The sequence below is a fragment of the Macrotis lagotis genome, chromosome 4 (assembly GCF_037893015.1).
Source record: "Macrotis lagotis isolate mMagLag1 chromosome 4, bilby.v1.9.chrom.fasta, whole genome shotgun sequence".
Lineage (NCBI taxonomy): Eukaryota > Metazoa > Chordata > Mammalia > Peramelemorphia > Peramelidae > Macrotis > Macrotis lagotis.
The window spans coordinates 222624117-222640060 of NC_133661.1; positions in this window are offsets into that span (position 1 = coordinate 222624117).

Genomic DNA, 15944 nt, shown 5'->3' on the forward strand with positions numbered 1-15944 from the left:
TAAAAGGAAAAAAATGCAATCCAGTAAGTTGAAACTGGCTATATCCCAGCATGGGGGTTAAAAGATTCGCATAAATCTTGAGAATTATAACTCTAACAGAGAGAATATACCTAGCCAGAAATGATGGACATTCATGACCTATCCATGAGACTGCTATCTAAAGAGATGTAACTGGCTTTAACCCCACTTGGGAGACTCTAATAATTCTCAGAAATTTTGACTCTATTGGATAGAATATACTGAACTAGAAGGGACAGACACTCAGACTTTTCTATGACTTAGATAGAATGATCTAAAAAACACTACCTCCTTGAAAAATGGGGACAGGAAAGAGACTGGAGGAGGGAGGGGATTGAATGGGGTAAATCTCATTACACTAATAGGTACAAAAAACCTATGGTAATAGAGGGGAAGAAGGGAGCAGATGAGAAACACCTGAATCTTCTTCTCATCAGACTTGGCTTAAAGTCAACCTACACATACTCAGTGAACTTATAAAACATCTAACCTATCAAGTATTAAAAGGGGAAAAGGGGAGGGGGGACAGAGAAAGGGAAGGGGGTGGGGGAAAGGGGGGAAATAACAAAAGGAAGGGAAGGGAAAAGGGAAAAAGGGAAAGGGGAAAGAAAGGGGAGAGGGTAATATAGGAGGGCAAACACTGAAGGGGGTGGTATTCAGAAACAAAATACTGGGGAATATGGATAAAGGGGGGAGAAAGGGGGAAAACTACAAACAGAGGGAAGATAGCACAGAGGGCAATGAAGAATTAGTAATCATAACCTTGAATGTGAATGGGATGAACTCTCTCTTAAAACATAAGCAAATAGCAGAGTAGATTAAAAACCAGAATCCTACAATATGCTGCTTACAAGAAACTCATTTGAAGCAGAGATATACATATAGAGTAAAGGTAAAAGGTTAGAGCAAAATATATTTTGCTTCAGCTGAAGTAAAAAAAAAAAGCAGGGGTAGCAGTCCTTATCTCAGACAAAGCAGCAGTGAAAATAGATAGCATTAAAAGAGGTAAGGAAGGAAACTTTATCCTCTTAAAAGGTACCATAAACAATAAAGTCATTTCAATACTGAATATATATGCACCCAGTGGGACAGCACCCAAATTCTTAGAGGAGAAGCTGAAAGAACTACAGGAAGACATAGACAGCAAAACTCTATTAGTGGGAGACCTCAACCTCCTGCTATCAGATCTAGATAAATTGAATCATAAAATAAACAAAAAAGAAGTTAAGGAGGTAAATAGATTGTTAGAAAAATTAGATATGGTAGACTTATGGGGGACAGTGAACGGGGATAGAAAGGAATATACCTTTTTCTCTGCAGTACATGGAACTTATACAAAAATTGACCTTGTATCAGGACATAAAAACCTAATGATCAACTGTAGAAAGGCAGAAATAGTGAATACATCTTTCTCAGATCACAATACAATAAAAGTCATATGCAATACTGGGCCAAGGAGATATAGACCCAGAACAAATTGGAAACTGAATAACCTCATTTTAAAAAATGAGTGGAGCAAAAAGCAAATTATACAAAGAATTAACCATTTTATCCTAGATAATGATAATAATGAAACAACATACCAAAACCTATGGGATTCATTCAAAGTGATTCTCAGGGGATATATTATAGCTCTAAATGTTACATGAATAAATTGGAGAAAAAGGAAATCAATGAACTAAACATACAACTAAAAAAATTAGAGAAAGAACAAATTAAAAATCCCCAATTAAATACCAAATTAGAAATTCTAAAAATTAAAGGAGAAATTAACAAAATCAAAGGCAAAAAAACTATTGAATTAATAAATAAAACCAAAAGTTGGTATTATGAAAAAAACCAATAAAATTGATAAACCTCTGGTCAATTTGATTAAAAAAAGAAAGAAGAAAACCAAATTGCTAGTATCATAAATGAAAAAGGTGAACTCACCACCAATGAGGAGGAAATTAAAGTAATAATTCAAAATTATTTTGCCCAACTCTATGCCAATAAATTTGATAATTCAAGTGAAACGGATATTTACAAAAATATAACTTGCCCAGGTTAAATGAAGAAGAGATTAAATACCTAAACAACCCTATCTCAGAAAAAGAAATTCAACAAGCCATTACTGAACTCCCTAAAAAAAAATCTCCAGGGCCTGATGGATTCACAAGTGAATTCTACCAAACATTTAAGGAACAATTGGTTCCAATTCTATATAAACTCTTTGGAAAAATAGAGAAAGATGGAACTCTGCCTAACTCTTTCTATGAAACCAATATGGTACTGTTACCTAAACCAGGAAGAGTTAAAACAGAGAAAAAATTATAGAACTATTTCGCTGATGAATATAGATGCAAAAATCCTAAATAAAATCTTAGCAAAATGATTACAACAAGTTGTCACTAGGATAATACATTATGATCAAGTAGGATTTATTCCAGGAACGCAGGGTTGGTTCAATATTAGGAAAACTGTTAGTATACTCAATTATATCAACAACAAACCTATCAGAAATCATATGATCATATCAATAGATGCTGAAAAAGCTTTTGATAAAATACAGCATCCATTCCTATTAAAGACACTAGAGAATGTAGGAATAAACAGACTGTTCCTTAAAATAATTAGCAGTATCTATCTGAAACCATCAACAAGCATTATATTCAATGGGGAGAGGCTAGAGACATTCCCAATAAGATCAGGGGTGAAACAAGGGTGCCCATTATCACCACTACTATTGAATATTGTATTAGAAATGTTAGCATCAGCAATTAGAGAAGAAAAAGAAATTGAAGGAATTAGAATTGGGAAGGAAGAGACAAAACTCTCACTCTTTGCAGATGACATGATGGTCTACCTACAGAATCCCAAGAAATCATCCAAAAATCTACTGGAAACAATTAGCAATTTTAGCAAAGTTGCAGGTTATAAAATAAACACTCATAAATCTTCAACTTTTCTATATATGTCTAGCAAGATACAGCAGGAAGAGCTAGAAAGAGAAATCCCATTCAAAGTAACCTCAGACAATATAAAATACTTGGGAGTCTATTTGCCAAGACAGACTCAGAATATTTTAGAAAACAATTATAAAACACTTCTCATGCAAATTAAATCAGATTTAAATAACTGGGCAAATATCAACTGCTCATGGATAGGTAGAGCTAATATAATAAAAATGACAATTCTACCAAAACTAAACTATCTGTTTAGTGCCCTACCAATCAAAATTCCAGAAGATTACTTTAATGAGTTAGAAAAAATTGTAAGTAAATTCATATGGAGAAATAAAAAGTCAAGAATTGCCAGGAGCTTAATGGAAAAAAGTGCAAAAGAAGGTGGCTTAGCCCTACCTGATCTAAAATTATATTATAAAGCATCAGTCAGCAAAACTGTTTGGTATTGGCTAAGAAATAGAGTAGTGGACCAGTGGAATAGAGTAGGCGTAAAAGCAGGAGATGATTATAGTAAGCTGCTCTTTGATAAACCCAAAGAGTCCAGCCATTGGGATAAAAACTCCCTCTTTGATAAAAAACTGCTGGGATAATTGGAAATTAGTATGGAAGAAACTATGATTAGACCAACACCTCACACCCTTTACCAAGATAAGATCCAAATGGTTACAGGACATAGACATAAAAACAATACTATAAGCAAATTAGAAGATCAAGGACTAGTTTACCTGTCAGATCTATGGAAAGGAGAGCAGTTTATGACTAAGGAAGAGTTGGAGAACATCACCAAAAACCAATTAGATGATTTCAATTACATTAAATTAAAAAGCTTTTGCACAGACAAAACCAATGTAACCAAGATCAAAAGAAATGTAGTAAACTGGGAAACAATCTTTACAACTAATGATTCTGACAAAGGACTCATTTCTAAAATATACAGAGAACTGAGTCATATTTGTAAAACAGAAAGCCATTTCCCCAATTGACAAATGATCAAAGGATATGCAAAGGCAATTTACAGATGAGGAGATCAAAGCAATCCATAGCCATATGAAAAAATGCTCTAAATCATTAATTATTAGAGAAATGCAAATTAAAGCTTCTCTGAGGTACCACCTCATACCTCTCAGATTGGCCAATAAGACCAGGAAGGATAATGATCATTGTTGGAAGGGTTGTGGGAAATCTGGGATACTATTACACTGTGGGTGGAGCTGTGAACTCATCTAACTCTTCTGGAGAGCTATTTGAAACTATGCCCAAAGGGCAACAAAAATGTGCATACCCTTTGACCCAGCAATACCACTACTGGATCTATACCCAGAAGAGATGAGGAAAAAGGGTAAAAACATTACATATTTATAGCAGCCCTGTTTGTGGTGGCAAAGAATTGGAAATCAAGTAAATGTCCTTCAATTGGGGAATGGCTTAGCAAACTGTGGTATATGTATGTCATGGAACACTATTGTTCTATTAGAAACCAGGAGGGATGGGATTTCAGGGAAGCCTGGAGGGATTTGCATGAACTGATGCTGAGTGAGATGAGCAGAACCAGAAAAACACTGTACACCCTAACAGCAGCATGGGAGTGATGTTCAACCTTGAAGGATTTGCTCATTCCATCAGTACAACAATCGGGAACAATTTGGGGCTGTCTGCGAAGGAGAGTGCCATCTGTACCCAGATAAGGAGCTGTGGAGTTTGAACAAAATTCAAGGACTATTCCCTTTAATTTAGAAAAAAACAGATATCTTTTTGTCTGATCTGGTTACCATTTAGACTTCTCTTCTTTAAGGATATGATTTCTCTCTCATTACACCCAATTTGGATCAAGGTACGACATGGAAACAAAGTAAAGACTGTCAGATTTCTTTCCGTGGGGGGCTGGGGGGAGAGAAGTAAGATTGGGGGGGAAAATTGTAAAACTCAATTAATATCTTTAATAAAAATTAATTAAAAGAAGAAAACAAAGGACATACAACAATAACAACATTAGTAGTGATTGTGGTGATGATAGTTACTAGACAGATTCTTTATATTTCATTTCTAAAGACTGTTCAGGTCATCATTGTGAGTTCTTCACAGACTATATGTTATTATTATATGGTTAGGATGAAATATAAGCAAAGAGGGGATAAGCAGGCACATAGAGTCTCACAGATGTAAGGTGGAAATTTAGGTAAGAAATCATATGCATTTCATTCCTAAAGAGAAAGTGTCCACGTGTAGGAATATTCAATATGCCTTTATTTCTAGAGGTAGTATGGTAAATCAAAAGATTGACAGTTGGAGATCTTTAGTGGACTAAGCTCTAGTTCAGGTTTAAATATCCCTGTGCTACCATGAGTGAATACATGGAAGGACAGAGGGAGGGAGGAAGGAATAGATAGAGGATTAGAGGAATGAATGGATGGGTGAAGGGAATGAGGGATGAATGGATAAGATGGAGAGATGGAGAAAGGGATGGAGAAGGAAAGATTTATTATGAGAGGGAGGGAAAAATTTATTATTCAGTTGTTATGTCCCAAGTACCAAACTAAGTGCTGGGATATACATAGCACAGTAAGACAGAACTCTCAAGGAAACCACTTTCTAGAGGAGACATAAGAGGATTCAGGTACCAAGGATACAGGGGCATCGTGACAGGGCAGGTGTTAAGGTCTGGTAGTTAGGGACTCTCTATCCATCCAAATGGTACCAAATCTTCTCTTTCTACTAATTGTGCTAACTTTGGCAAGTCAGTTTACAAGTCAATCAACAAATATTTATTAAACACCTACTGTGTGTGTGCCAGATGCTATGCTAAATAAAATATTGCCTGCTCTTAGGAAGTATATATTCTTTAGAATCTATCTCAAATAGGAACAAAGTAATCTTGGAAAACAAGGCAGATTGGGAAGGGGGCTGGGCAGGAAGGAGTTGGGACCAAGAGGAATTTTCTGCAATAGAAGATTCTTTCTTTTTTTTTTTTTTTTTTTTTAGGTTTTTGCAAGGCAAATGAGATTAAGTGGCTTGCCCAAGGCCACACAGCTAGGTAATTATTAAGTGTCTGAGACCAGATTTGAACCCAGGTACTCCTGACTCCAGGGCCGGTGCTTTATCTACTGCACCACCTAGCTGCCCCTAGAAGATTCCTTTTTTTTTTTTTTAGATTTTTCATGGCAATGGGGTTAAGTGGCTTGCCCAAGGCCACACGGCTAGAAGATTATTTCTTGAGAACCAGGGCATGCACAAAATGGAGGTGAGGAGCAAAAATATTCCAGGCATGGAGAATATCCCTGAGCAAAGGCATAGTGGGAGAAGGTTTATTATCTGTGAGAAATAGCAAGCAAATTGTAGCAAGATTAGCAAGGAACCAGTGTGTGAAGGGTTTTAAAAAGACAAAAATGAAAGTTTATATTTGATCCTAGAAGTAATAGAGAATTCATTGAGTGGGGAGTTGACAAGGTCAGATCTAAGTTTTAGGAAATTCATTTTGATAGAAATGGAAGGGAAGGGGTAATGGACTGCACTAGAGCCAGGCTTGAGGCATAGCAATCAAGAGGTTATTTAGTTTGGGGCTTGGTTTTTTTTAGGTTTTTTTTGCAAGGCAATGGGGTTAAATGGCCTGCCCAAGGCCATACAGCTAAGCAATTATTAAGTGTCTGAGGCCAGATTTGAACTAAGATACTCCTGACTCCAGGGCTGGTGCTCTATCCACTGTACCACCTAGCTGCCCCTTCAAGAGGTTATTTCAATAGTCCACCTGAAAACTGATCAGACCTGAGCTCAGGAATGGCTCTATAAGTGGACAGATAGGAAAAATAAGATTTGACAATCAGTTGGAATTGCAGAATAATTAAGAATAAGTTATCAGGGATGACACAAAAGATACAAACTAGATACCTGGAACAATAATGGTGTCCTCAAAAGGAAAGGAGACATTAGGAGAAAGTGAGTTTTGGGGAAAAGATAATGAGTTCTAGTTTGGACATATTTAGCTTGAGATGCCTACTGAATATCCAGTTTAAAAAGTCTGATATGCAATGTGGGCTTGGAGCTCAGGAGAGATACACTGAGGCTATTTAGTCAGTCAATCATTAAGCATTTATTTAGTACCTATTGTGTGTCTCACACTGTGCTAGCTGGTTGGTTGTTACCTTTCACTTTCAAAGAGGACCAAAGAGGACCAAAATGAAATCACTAAGTTAGAGTCAAGTTATAGTGTGTCCTATACAGACTCAGAATACTCTACTACAGATCAGGCACAAATCATGTGAACATTTAGGATGGATTCTTTAGATCTGGATGAAAGAAAGAAAGAAAGAAAGAAAGAAAGAAAGAAAGAAAGAAAGAAAGAAAGAAAAGAAAGAAAGAAAGAAAGAAAGAAAGAAAGAAAGAAGGAAGGAAGGAAGGAAGGAAGGAAGGAAGGAAGGAAGGAAGGAAGAAAGAAAGAAGGAAAGAAGAAGAAGAAAGAAAGAAGAAAGAAAGAAAGAAAGAAAGAAAGAAAGAAAGGAAGGAAGGAAGGAAGGAAGGAAGGAAGGAAGGAAGGAAGAAAGAAGGAAGAAAGAAAGAAAGAAAGAAAGAAAGAAAGAAAGAAAGAAAGAAAGAAAGAAAGAAAGAAAGAAAGGAAGGAAGGAAGGAAGAAGAAGGAAGAAAGAAAGAAAGAAAGAAAGAAAGAAAGAAAGAAAGAAAGAAAGAAAGAAAGAAAGAAAGAAAGAAAGAAAAATTTGCACATATCACAGTTTTTTTTGAGCTGCTTCAGTTGTAGTTGAACCTTGCTCATAAAGCACAGCACCTTATCTGATGAGGGCATGGCTTGCTGGGTGGTCCTGTGCCGGTGTCTCCCATGTGATGTAATCAGTTCCAAAGTTCTTCAGAGATACTTTGAGAGAATATTCTTGGGTCATTTCTTAAGGCCATCATGTGGGCACTTAGCTTATATAAATTCTCTGTAAAATAGTCTTTTGGGCATGTATACATTTGAACAATATGGTCAGCATATTGGAGCTGTGCTCTCTGTAACAGAGTTTGAATGTTTGGAAGTTTAGTTAGAGAAAGGACCTCAGTGACCAATACCTTATCTTGATCTTCAGAATCTTCCTAAGACAAGTCAAATAGAATGAAATAATTCAGTTTCTTGGCATGGCCCTGATAGCCTGTCCAAGTTTCATAGACATACCATAATGAGGTCAGCACAATAGCTGTACAGAGCTTCAGTTTGATAAACAGTCTAATACCTCTTCTCTCCCACACTTTCCCTTCCAAATATTGAACCAACTCTGATAATCTGTACATCAACCTCATTATTAATGAATACATACCTGGAAAGTATATCGCCCAGGTAAATGACCTTATCCACATCATTCAAAGCCTCTCCATTTGCTGTAACTGATGGTTCCATGTCTGGATGGAGTGGTGCTGGTCAGTCTGTTTTTCTGGTGTAAATTGTTAGGCCACAGCAACAGAGAACTGGTTCCTACTACATTGCATCTCTGCTTCTGAAGCTGCATTGAATGCACAATTATCTGCAAACAGAAAACCATGCACCAACTCTCCCTCTACTTTAGTCTTGGGCTGTGCTAAGGATACAAAGGAGTCCTTCATTTCTAGTAGCTCAACATAAAAAGAATGATATACAAACAAAACAAAATTCACACTCGCACAGACACACACAAAATTAGAGCTTTAAAGGGAATCAGAAAAGATTTCTGGCATTTTAGCTGGGACTTGAATGAAGCCAGAGAAGATAGGAAAACAGAGATGGAATAAAAGGAGAGAATTCCAGACAAGGGTAATACTCAGTGAAAATGCCCAAAAGTTATTTGCATAGAGATACCCTTGAAAGCTGAGATCAATAAGGGAGAAAAGAGAAGAAGGTCCAAGACAGATCCTTGTGGAACTCTCATAGTTAGTAGGATTGACATAAAGGAAGATCCAACAAAAGAGATTGAGAAGGGGGCAGCTAGGTGGTGGCTAGGTGGCACAGTGGATAGAGCACCAGCCCTAGAGTCAGGAGTCCCTGAGTTCAAATCCGGCCTCAGACACTTAATAATTACCTAGCTGTGTGGCCTTGGGCAAGTCACTTAACTCCATTTGCCTTGCAAAAAGCTTTTAAAAAAGAGATTGAGAAGGTTCTAGGAGGAAAACCAGAGGAAACATGTAGAGTATTCAAGGGAGATAATAGTTTCAAATACAACAGAGATGTCAAGGAGGATGATTATTAGGAAAAGAGCACAAAATGTGTCAATTAAAAGAATATTAATAATAGCATTTATATAATACCAGACACCATGTTTTACAGCTATCATCTCATGTGATCCTGAACAACAACCCTATGAGGCTAGTGCTATTATTCCATCCATTTTGTAGTTGAAGAACCTGAGGCAGAGAGAGGGGAAATGACTTGCCCAGAATCATACAGCTAGTAATATCTGACACCAAATTTGAACTCAGGTGTTCCTCATTCTCAATCACCTTTAGAGAGAACAGTTTCAGTTGTATGATGAGGTTGGAAGAAGAAAGTGATGTGGAGAAGCTAGACAGTTTTTTCAAGTGGTTTTGGAGAGAGAGAGAGAGAGAGAGAGAGAGAGAGAGAGAGAGAGAGAGAGAGAGAGGATAAACCCTAAGAGGTAGGGCAAGAACTAATGAGAATTTTTTTTTTTTGGATAAGCAGTAGAGAAGTATATAGGCAGTAGAGAAGAAATGAAGAGATAGAGAGAGATGGAAGATTGGTGAAAGGTGACAAGTGTACATGTAGAGATGTTGGAGTTGGCTAGGAAAAAGGAGGATGAAATCCATGGGACAGGAAGGAAAAAACATGAGTTTTTAAAAGGGAACGTGGTATTCATTCAGATTTTGTGGTGGGTTTTTGTTTTGTTTTTTCCTCTGGATGTGGATAGCATTGTCCATAACAGGTCTCCCAGGGTTGTCCTAAGTCTCTGAACTGCTGAGAGGAGCTGCATCCATCAAAGTTGATCAATTCATAATGTTGTTGTTAATGTATACAATGTTCTTTTGGTTTTGTTCTCTTCACTCAGCATCAATTCATGTAATTCTTTCCATGCTTCTCTAAAATCTGACCATTCATGTTTTCTTATAAAACAAATACTTCATAATATTCATATACTATAACTTGTTCAGTCATTCCCCAGATAATGGGCATTTCCTCAATTTCCACTCAATTTCTTTGTCTCTACAAAAAGAGCTGCTATGAATATTTTTGAATATGTGGAAATTTTCTCATTTTTTTTATGATTTCTTCTGTAGATAGGCCTATTATTAGTATTGCTGGGCCAAAGGATATGATCAGTTTTATTGCTGTTTGGACATAGTTCCAAATTGCTCTCCACAATTGTTGGATTAGTTCACAATTCCACACCAGTGCATTAATGTTCCAATCTTCCCACAACCTCTTCAACATTGATCATTTTTTCCTTTTTGTCATCTTAATCAATCTGATAGGTATGAGGTGATACCTCATTTCTCTAATAAATAATGATTTATAGCATTTTTGTAACATTTTTCATGTGATTATATATAGCTTTATGATCATTATGGTGTCTTTGCCTAGGACCCAATGTCTTCAACTTAAAATGAAAGGGGATAGATTATCCCTAAGGTTCCTTCCAGCTCTCTTTTTTTTTATTAGGTTTTTGCAAGGCAAATGGGGTTAAGTGGCTTGTCCAAGGCCACACAGCTAGGTAATTATTAAGTGTCTGAGACCGGATTTGAACCCAGGTACTGATTCCAGGGCTGGTGCTTTATCCACTATGCCACCTAGCCACCCCTATAATCAATTCTTTTGTCACAAATACAATAGACAACAGTGATAAAAACCAAGAACATAAGCAATTGACAGGATTCTCTATTTGATAAAAAACTTCTAGAGAAAGTAGAAGGCAGTTTATCAGATATTAGGTTTAGAATAGCTCTTTATAACACATATCAAAATAGCCTCTACATGGATTAGCAACTTTAATATTTTTTTAATTTATTTTTTATTCTCATTTTGTACAAATTTTTTTTTACATTAATAAAATATACTTGTTTACAAGTAAACAAAATACCCCTCCCCCCATGAATATAGATAGACTTGCTTGGGCGAAAAAGTAAAGGGGAGAGAAAAAAAATTAAAATTAAAAAAAATAATAGTAATAATTGTAGGTATGGCCAGGTGGCGCAATGGACGAAGCACCAGCCCTGGAGCCACGAGCACCCGAGTCCATATCCAGCCTCGTAAACCCAATAATCACCCAGCCATGTGACATGCAAGCCACCCGATCCCCACTGCCCTGCAAAAACCAAAAAGAAGGAAAAAAAAAAGACCCAAAATCAAATAAAATAGTAATAATAGTAGGGGTGGCTGGGTGGCAGACAGAGCACTGGCCCTTGAGCCAGGAGCACCTGGGTCCGAATCTGGCCCCAGACACCCAAAGATCACCCTGCTATGTGGCCCCAGGCAGGCCATCCAGCCCCACTTGCCCTGCACCCTCCCCCAAATAATAACAAAAAATGCGCTTCAGTCTTTGTTCCAACACCATCAACTCTGTCGTGAGTGGATCACATTCTTTATGATAAGTCCATTACAAAAGTTACTTCCATATTTTTCCAACATTGCCAATACTTGTTGCAACTCCCTCCTTTCTTATTTCTCCACTACCATGTACAATATTTTCTCCCTCCTTTCACTCTGACTCTGCTGTAGGGTCGCTGAGTGGCGCAGCAGACAGATCCCTGGTCCTGGGGCCAAGAAGCCCTGAGCCCCCATACCACCCCTTAGGCCCAGAATCCACCTGGCCCTATGATCCTGGGCAGGCCATCTAATTCCAGCCCCTTGCAAGAAGTAAAAAAGAAAATGTGTTATATCTGACCACTGTCCCCCCATGGTCCACCCTCTCCTCCTTTATTCACATCCCCACCCTGCTCCCCCCTACTTCTTACTCCAGTTGTCTGGAGTATATTGAGTATATTTGCTGTTTCCTCTCCTAGCCATCTCTGATGAGAACAAAGGTTCCCTCATTCCCCCTTGCCTCCCCCACTTCCATATCTTTGCAATAGCTCATTGTAATAAAAAAAATCTTATTATGTGAAATATCTTGGACTATTCCCCCTCTCCTTTTTCTTTCTCCCATTCCATTTCCCTTTTTTTCCTATTGACTCCATTTTTACACCATATTTTATCTTCGAATTCAGCTTTCTCCTGTGCTTCAACTATAAAAGCTCCCTCTACCTACTCTATTAACTGAGATGGTTCATATGAATATTATCAGTATCATTTTTTACATGAAGTTCATCCTCATTAAGTCCCTCATATTCCCCCCCCCCCCCTCCAGTCTCCATGCTTCACCTGAGTCCTGTATCTGAAGATCAAACCTTCTGTTCAGCTCTGGCCATTCCAAAAGGAACCTTTGAAATTCCCCTGGTTCATTGAAAGTCCATCTTTTTCCCTGGAAGAGGACATTCAGCCTTGCTGGGTAGTTCATTCTTGGCTGCATTCTAAGCTCTTTTGCCTTCCGGTATATTGTATTCCAAGCCCTACAAGCTTCCAGTGTAGTTGCTGCTAAGTCCTGTGTGATCCTGACTGCAGCTCCACGATATTTGAACTGTGTCCTTCTGGCTGCTTGTAATATTTTCTCTTTGACTTGGGAGTTCTGGAACTTGGCTATAACATTCCTGGGGGTTGGTTTTTTTGGGGATCTCTTTCTTGGGGGGATCGGTGGATTCTCTCCATTTCTATTTTGCCCTCTGCTTCTAGAATATCAGGGCAATTTTCCTGTAGTAATTCTTTGAAAATGATGTCAAGGTTCTTTTCCTGATCATGACTTTCAGGTATTCCAATAATTTTCAAATTGTCTTTCCTAAGTCTGTTTTCCATATCAGTTGTTTTTTCAATGAGATATTTCACATTTTCTTCTAATTTTTCTTTTTTTTTTGGTTTTGAAGTATTGATTCCTGATTTCTGGTAAATTCATCAATCTCCCTGAATTCTATTCTTTGTCTGAAGGATTTGTTCTCCTCAGAGTTTTCTTATCTCTTTTTCCATCTGGCCAATTTTGCTTTTTAAAGCATTCTTCTCCTCAATAACTTTTTTGAACTGTTTTATCCATTTGACCTAAGCTGGTTTTTAGCATGCTATTCTCTTCAGCATTTTTTTGGATTTCCTTGACTAAGCTGCTGACTTCATTTTCATGTTTTTCCTGCATCTCTCTCTCATTTCTTTTCGCAATTTTTCTTCTATCTCTCTCATTTGATTTTCAAAGTCTTTTTTGAGCTCTATTATAGCCTGAGCCCAATTTCTGTTTTTCTTGGAGTCTTTAGATGCAGGAGCTTGTGCTTCCTCATCTTCAGACTGAGTATTTTGATCCTTCTTGGGCTCATTTGCAAAATATTTCTCAATAGTCTTCTTTTTGTTTCTCTGCTTGCTAATTTTCCCAGCCTGGGCCTGGTTTTGGGGGTGCTTCCTGAGCTTTTGGGACACTCCCACAAGGGTTTCAGTGTGTGAGTTTCTGCCCTCCCTCCTGGTCTGTGAATGAACATAAGCGCCCCCCTCTGCCACGGGACTGAGGTGGGGGGGCCCTGTTGTTCTATGGGGGGGGCCTAGACTGCGATCAGGATCTGAATGTGGTCAGAGCCCCAGAGTCCTGTTCCAGGGGCAGAGGACAGAGCTCTGCAGTCTCTCTTTCTCTTCACTCCCCTCCCTCAGCTCAATGGGCTCATGCCCTGGGGGCTCCTTCTTACTGGCTCTGCCTGCTTCTGTTTCCGGGTCTAGGTTGCAGAAAGACCAAGCTGCTCCCTGTGTGCCCCGAGGGCTGGGCTCCAGGTGCTCACTCTGGCAGAGCCCCCCCCCCCCCACTGTTCCCCCACTTTGTGCCTGGTGCTCCTTGGGGTGCAGCTCAGGAGACTCCACCGCTGCTGTGAGCCACGGCTCCCAGCGCCCTGGGGCTGCCTCTGGGAGGCTGAAGTTCTTTTGCTCTGGCGGGCCACCCCTCTGGCAACCCGTCCCTCTGACCCTGGGAAGCAGAGCCTTTCTGCCCTTTTCCAGGTTACCTTGAGTAGGAGAACTGCCTCACTGGGTCCCTTTGTGGGTTCTGTCCCTCGAAAGTTTAGTTAGAGTCCTTAGCTTATGAGTTTTATCAGAGAGCTCCTAAGACTCGATCCCTTCACGTCGCCATTTTGGCTCCACCCCCCTAGCAACTTTAATATTAAAAAAAATCAGGCGCAGCCAGGTGGTGAAATGGATAGAGCACTGACCCTGGGGTCAGGAGGACCTGAGTTCAAATCTAGCCTCAAACACTTGATAATTGTCTAGCTGTGTGACCTTGGGCAAATCACTTAACTTCATTGCCTTAAATAAAACACACACACACACTCAAAACTAGAGATGAACAGAAAGAAATGCTTTCCAAATCTATGACTGGGGAAAAATTAATAACCAAGGAGAAAAAACAATGTGCACTAATAAAAGCAATGAAACCAGGATGAAAGAGGGAAAGGAAGCAAAGATTATAGAGTTTCAGCATTTACCATGATTATAGAGCTAATACAATTCTGAGGTCGGATATAAATTCAGGTCTGTCCTGACTTCAAATCCAGCACTTTATCCCTACATCCCATACCTTCCTTTAATCAGTAAATAAGTGGTGAACCACAGGCATAGATTTAAGCATATACTAATAGATATGGTTTTTATTTTTTATTTTTTTGGCTTTTGCTCAATTGTACTTCCTTATTTACAAGGATGGATGCTACTGGGAGGGGTTTTTGGTTGAGGTTCTTGGAAGGGAAAATTGGAATGTGATAATGCAGGGGGAAAATAAAATCAATACGTTACTTAAATGGATATAACAGGCAGGACTGAATACTGTTACAATGTATAAGAAGGACATTTTCAGCATTTGTAATGATTAACAGCATATACAAAATGTAATTATGCATAGAATAGGAAATTAGGTGGTACAGTAGATAGAGAGACCAGGACTGAAGTCAGAAAGACTCATCTACCTGAGTTAAAATCTAGCCTTAGATACTAGCTGTGTGACCCTGGGCAAGTCACTTAACCCTGTTGGCCTCAGTTTCTTCATCTCTAAGATGAGCTAGAGAAGGAAATGACAAGCCACTCCAGTATCTTTACCAAGAAAACCCCAAATGGGGTCATGAAGAATCAAACATGACTGAAAAACAACTGAACAACAACAATCACAAGGGTGGATGTTGTTGGGAAGGGTTAATTGTTAGAAAGGGAAACTGGAAGTGATAATAAGTGTGTGGGGAGGGGAGAACCAAAATCAATACATCATTTAAATAAATAAATATAATTGGCAGGGATGAATAGTGTGGCAAGGTATATGGAGGACATTTTCAGCATTTGTTATGATTAACAACCATATATTATACATAGTATGAGTAACTGGATGGTGGAGTGGACTGGAGTCAGGAAGACTAATCAACCTGTGTACAAATCTGGGCTTAGATACTTAATAGAAATATGACTCTAGACAAATCATTTAACCCTGTTTGCCTCAATTTCCTCATCTGTAAAATGAGCTGCAGAAGGGGTAACTGGAAAGTGATATAATGTAGTAAATAAATTTTTAAAAATCAATACATTTAAATAAATAAATAAATATGATGGGCAGGGCTGAATAATGTGGCAATGGATAAGGACAGTTTCAGCATTTACCATGATTAACAACAACAACTTAATCACACATAGTAAGGCCAGAATGAACATGGGCTTATTTATCAGATCTTGAAATGCTAGAATAAGGGGGTGTGTATTTTGAATTTGAGAAAGATAAATTTAGAAAGAATAGAAGGAAGTCTCACTATAACACATCTGGGAATAAATTTATGATCCCCATTCCCCTAGAGATGCTAAAACTTTAAGTCCATTCCAAAGTGATTTGGAGAAATACACAGATGACTGAGCTATGATGACAGTGAAACTGAGATATCTTGGGAACTTAGCTAACCTTGACTTTAGGGTGAACATCTCAGCCCTTC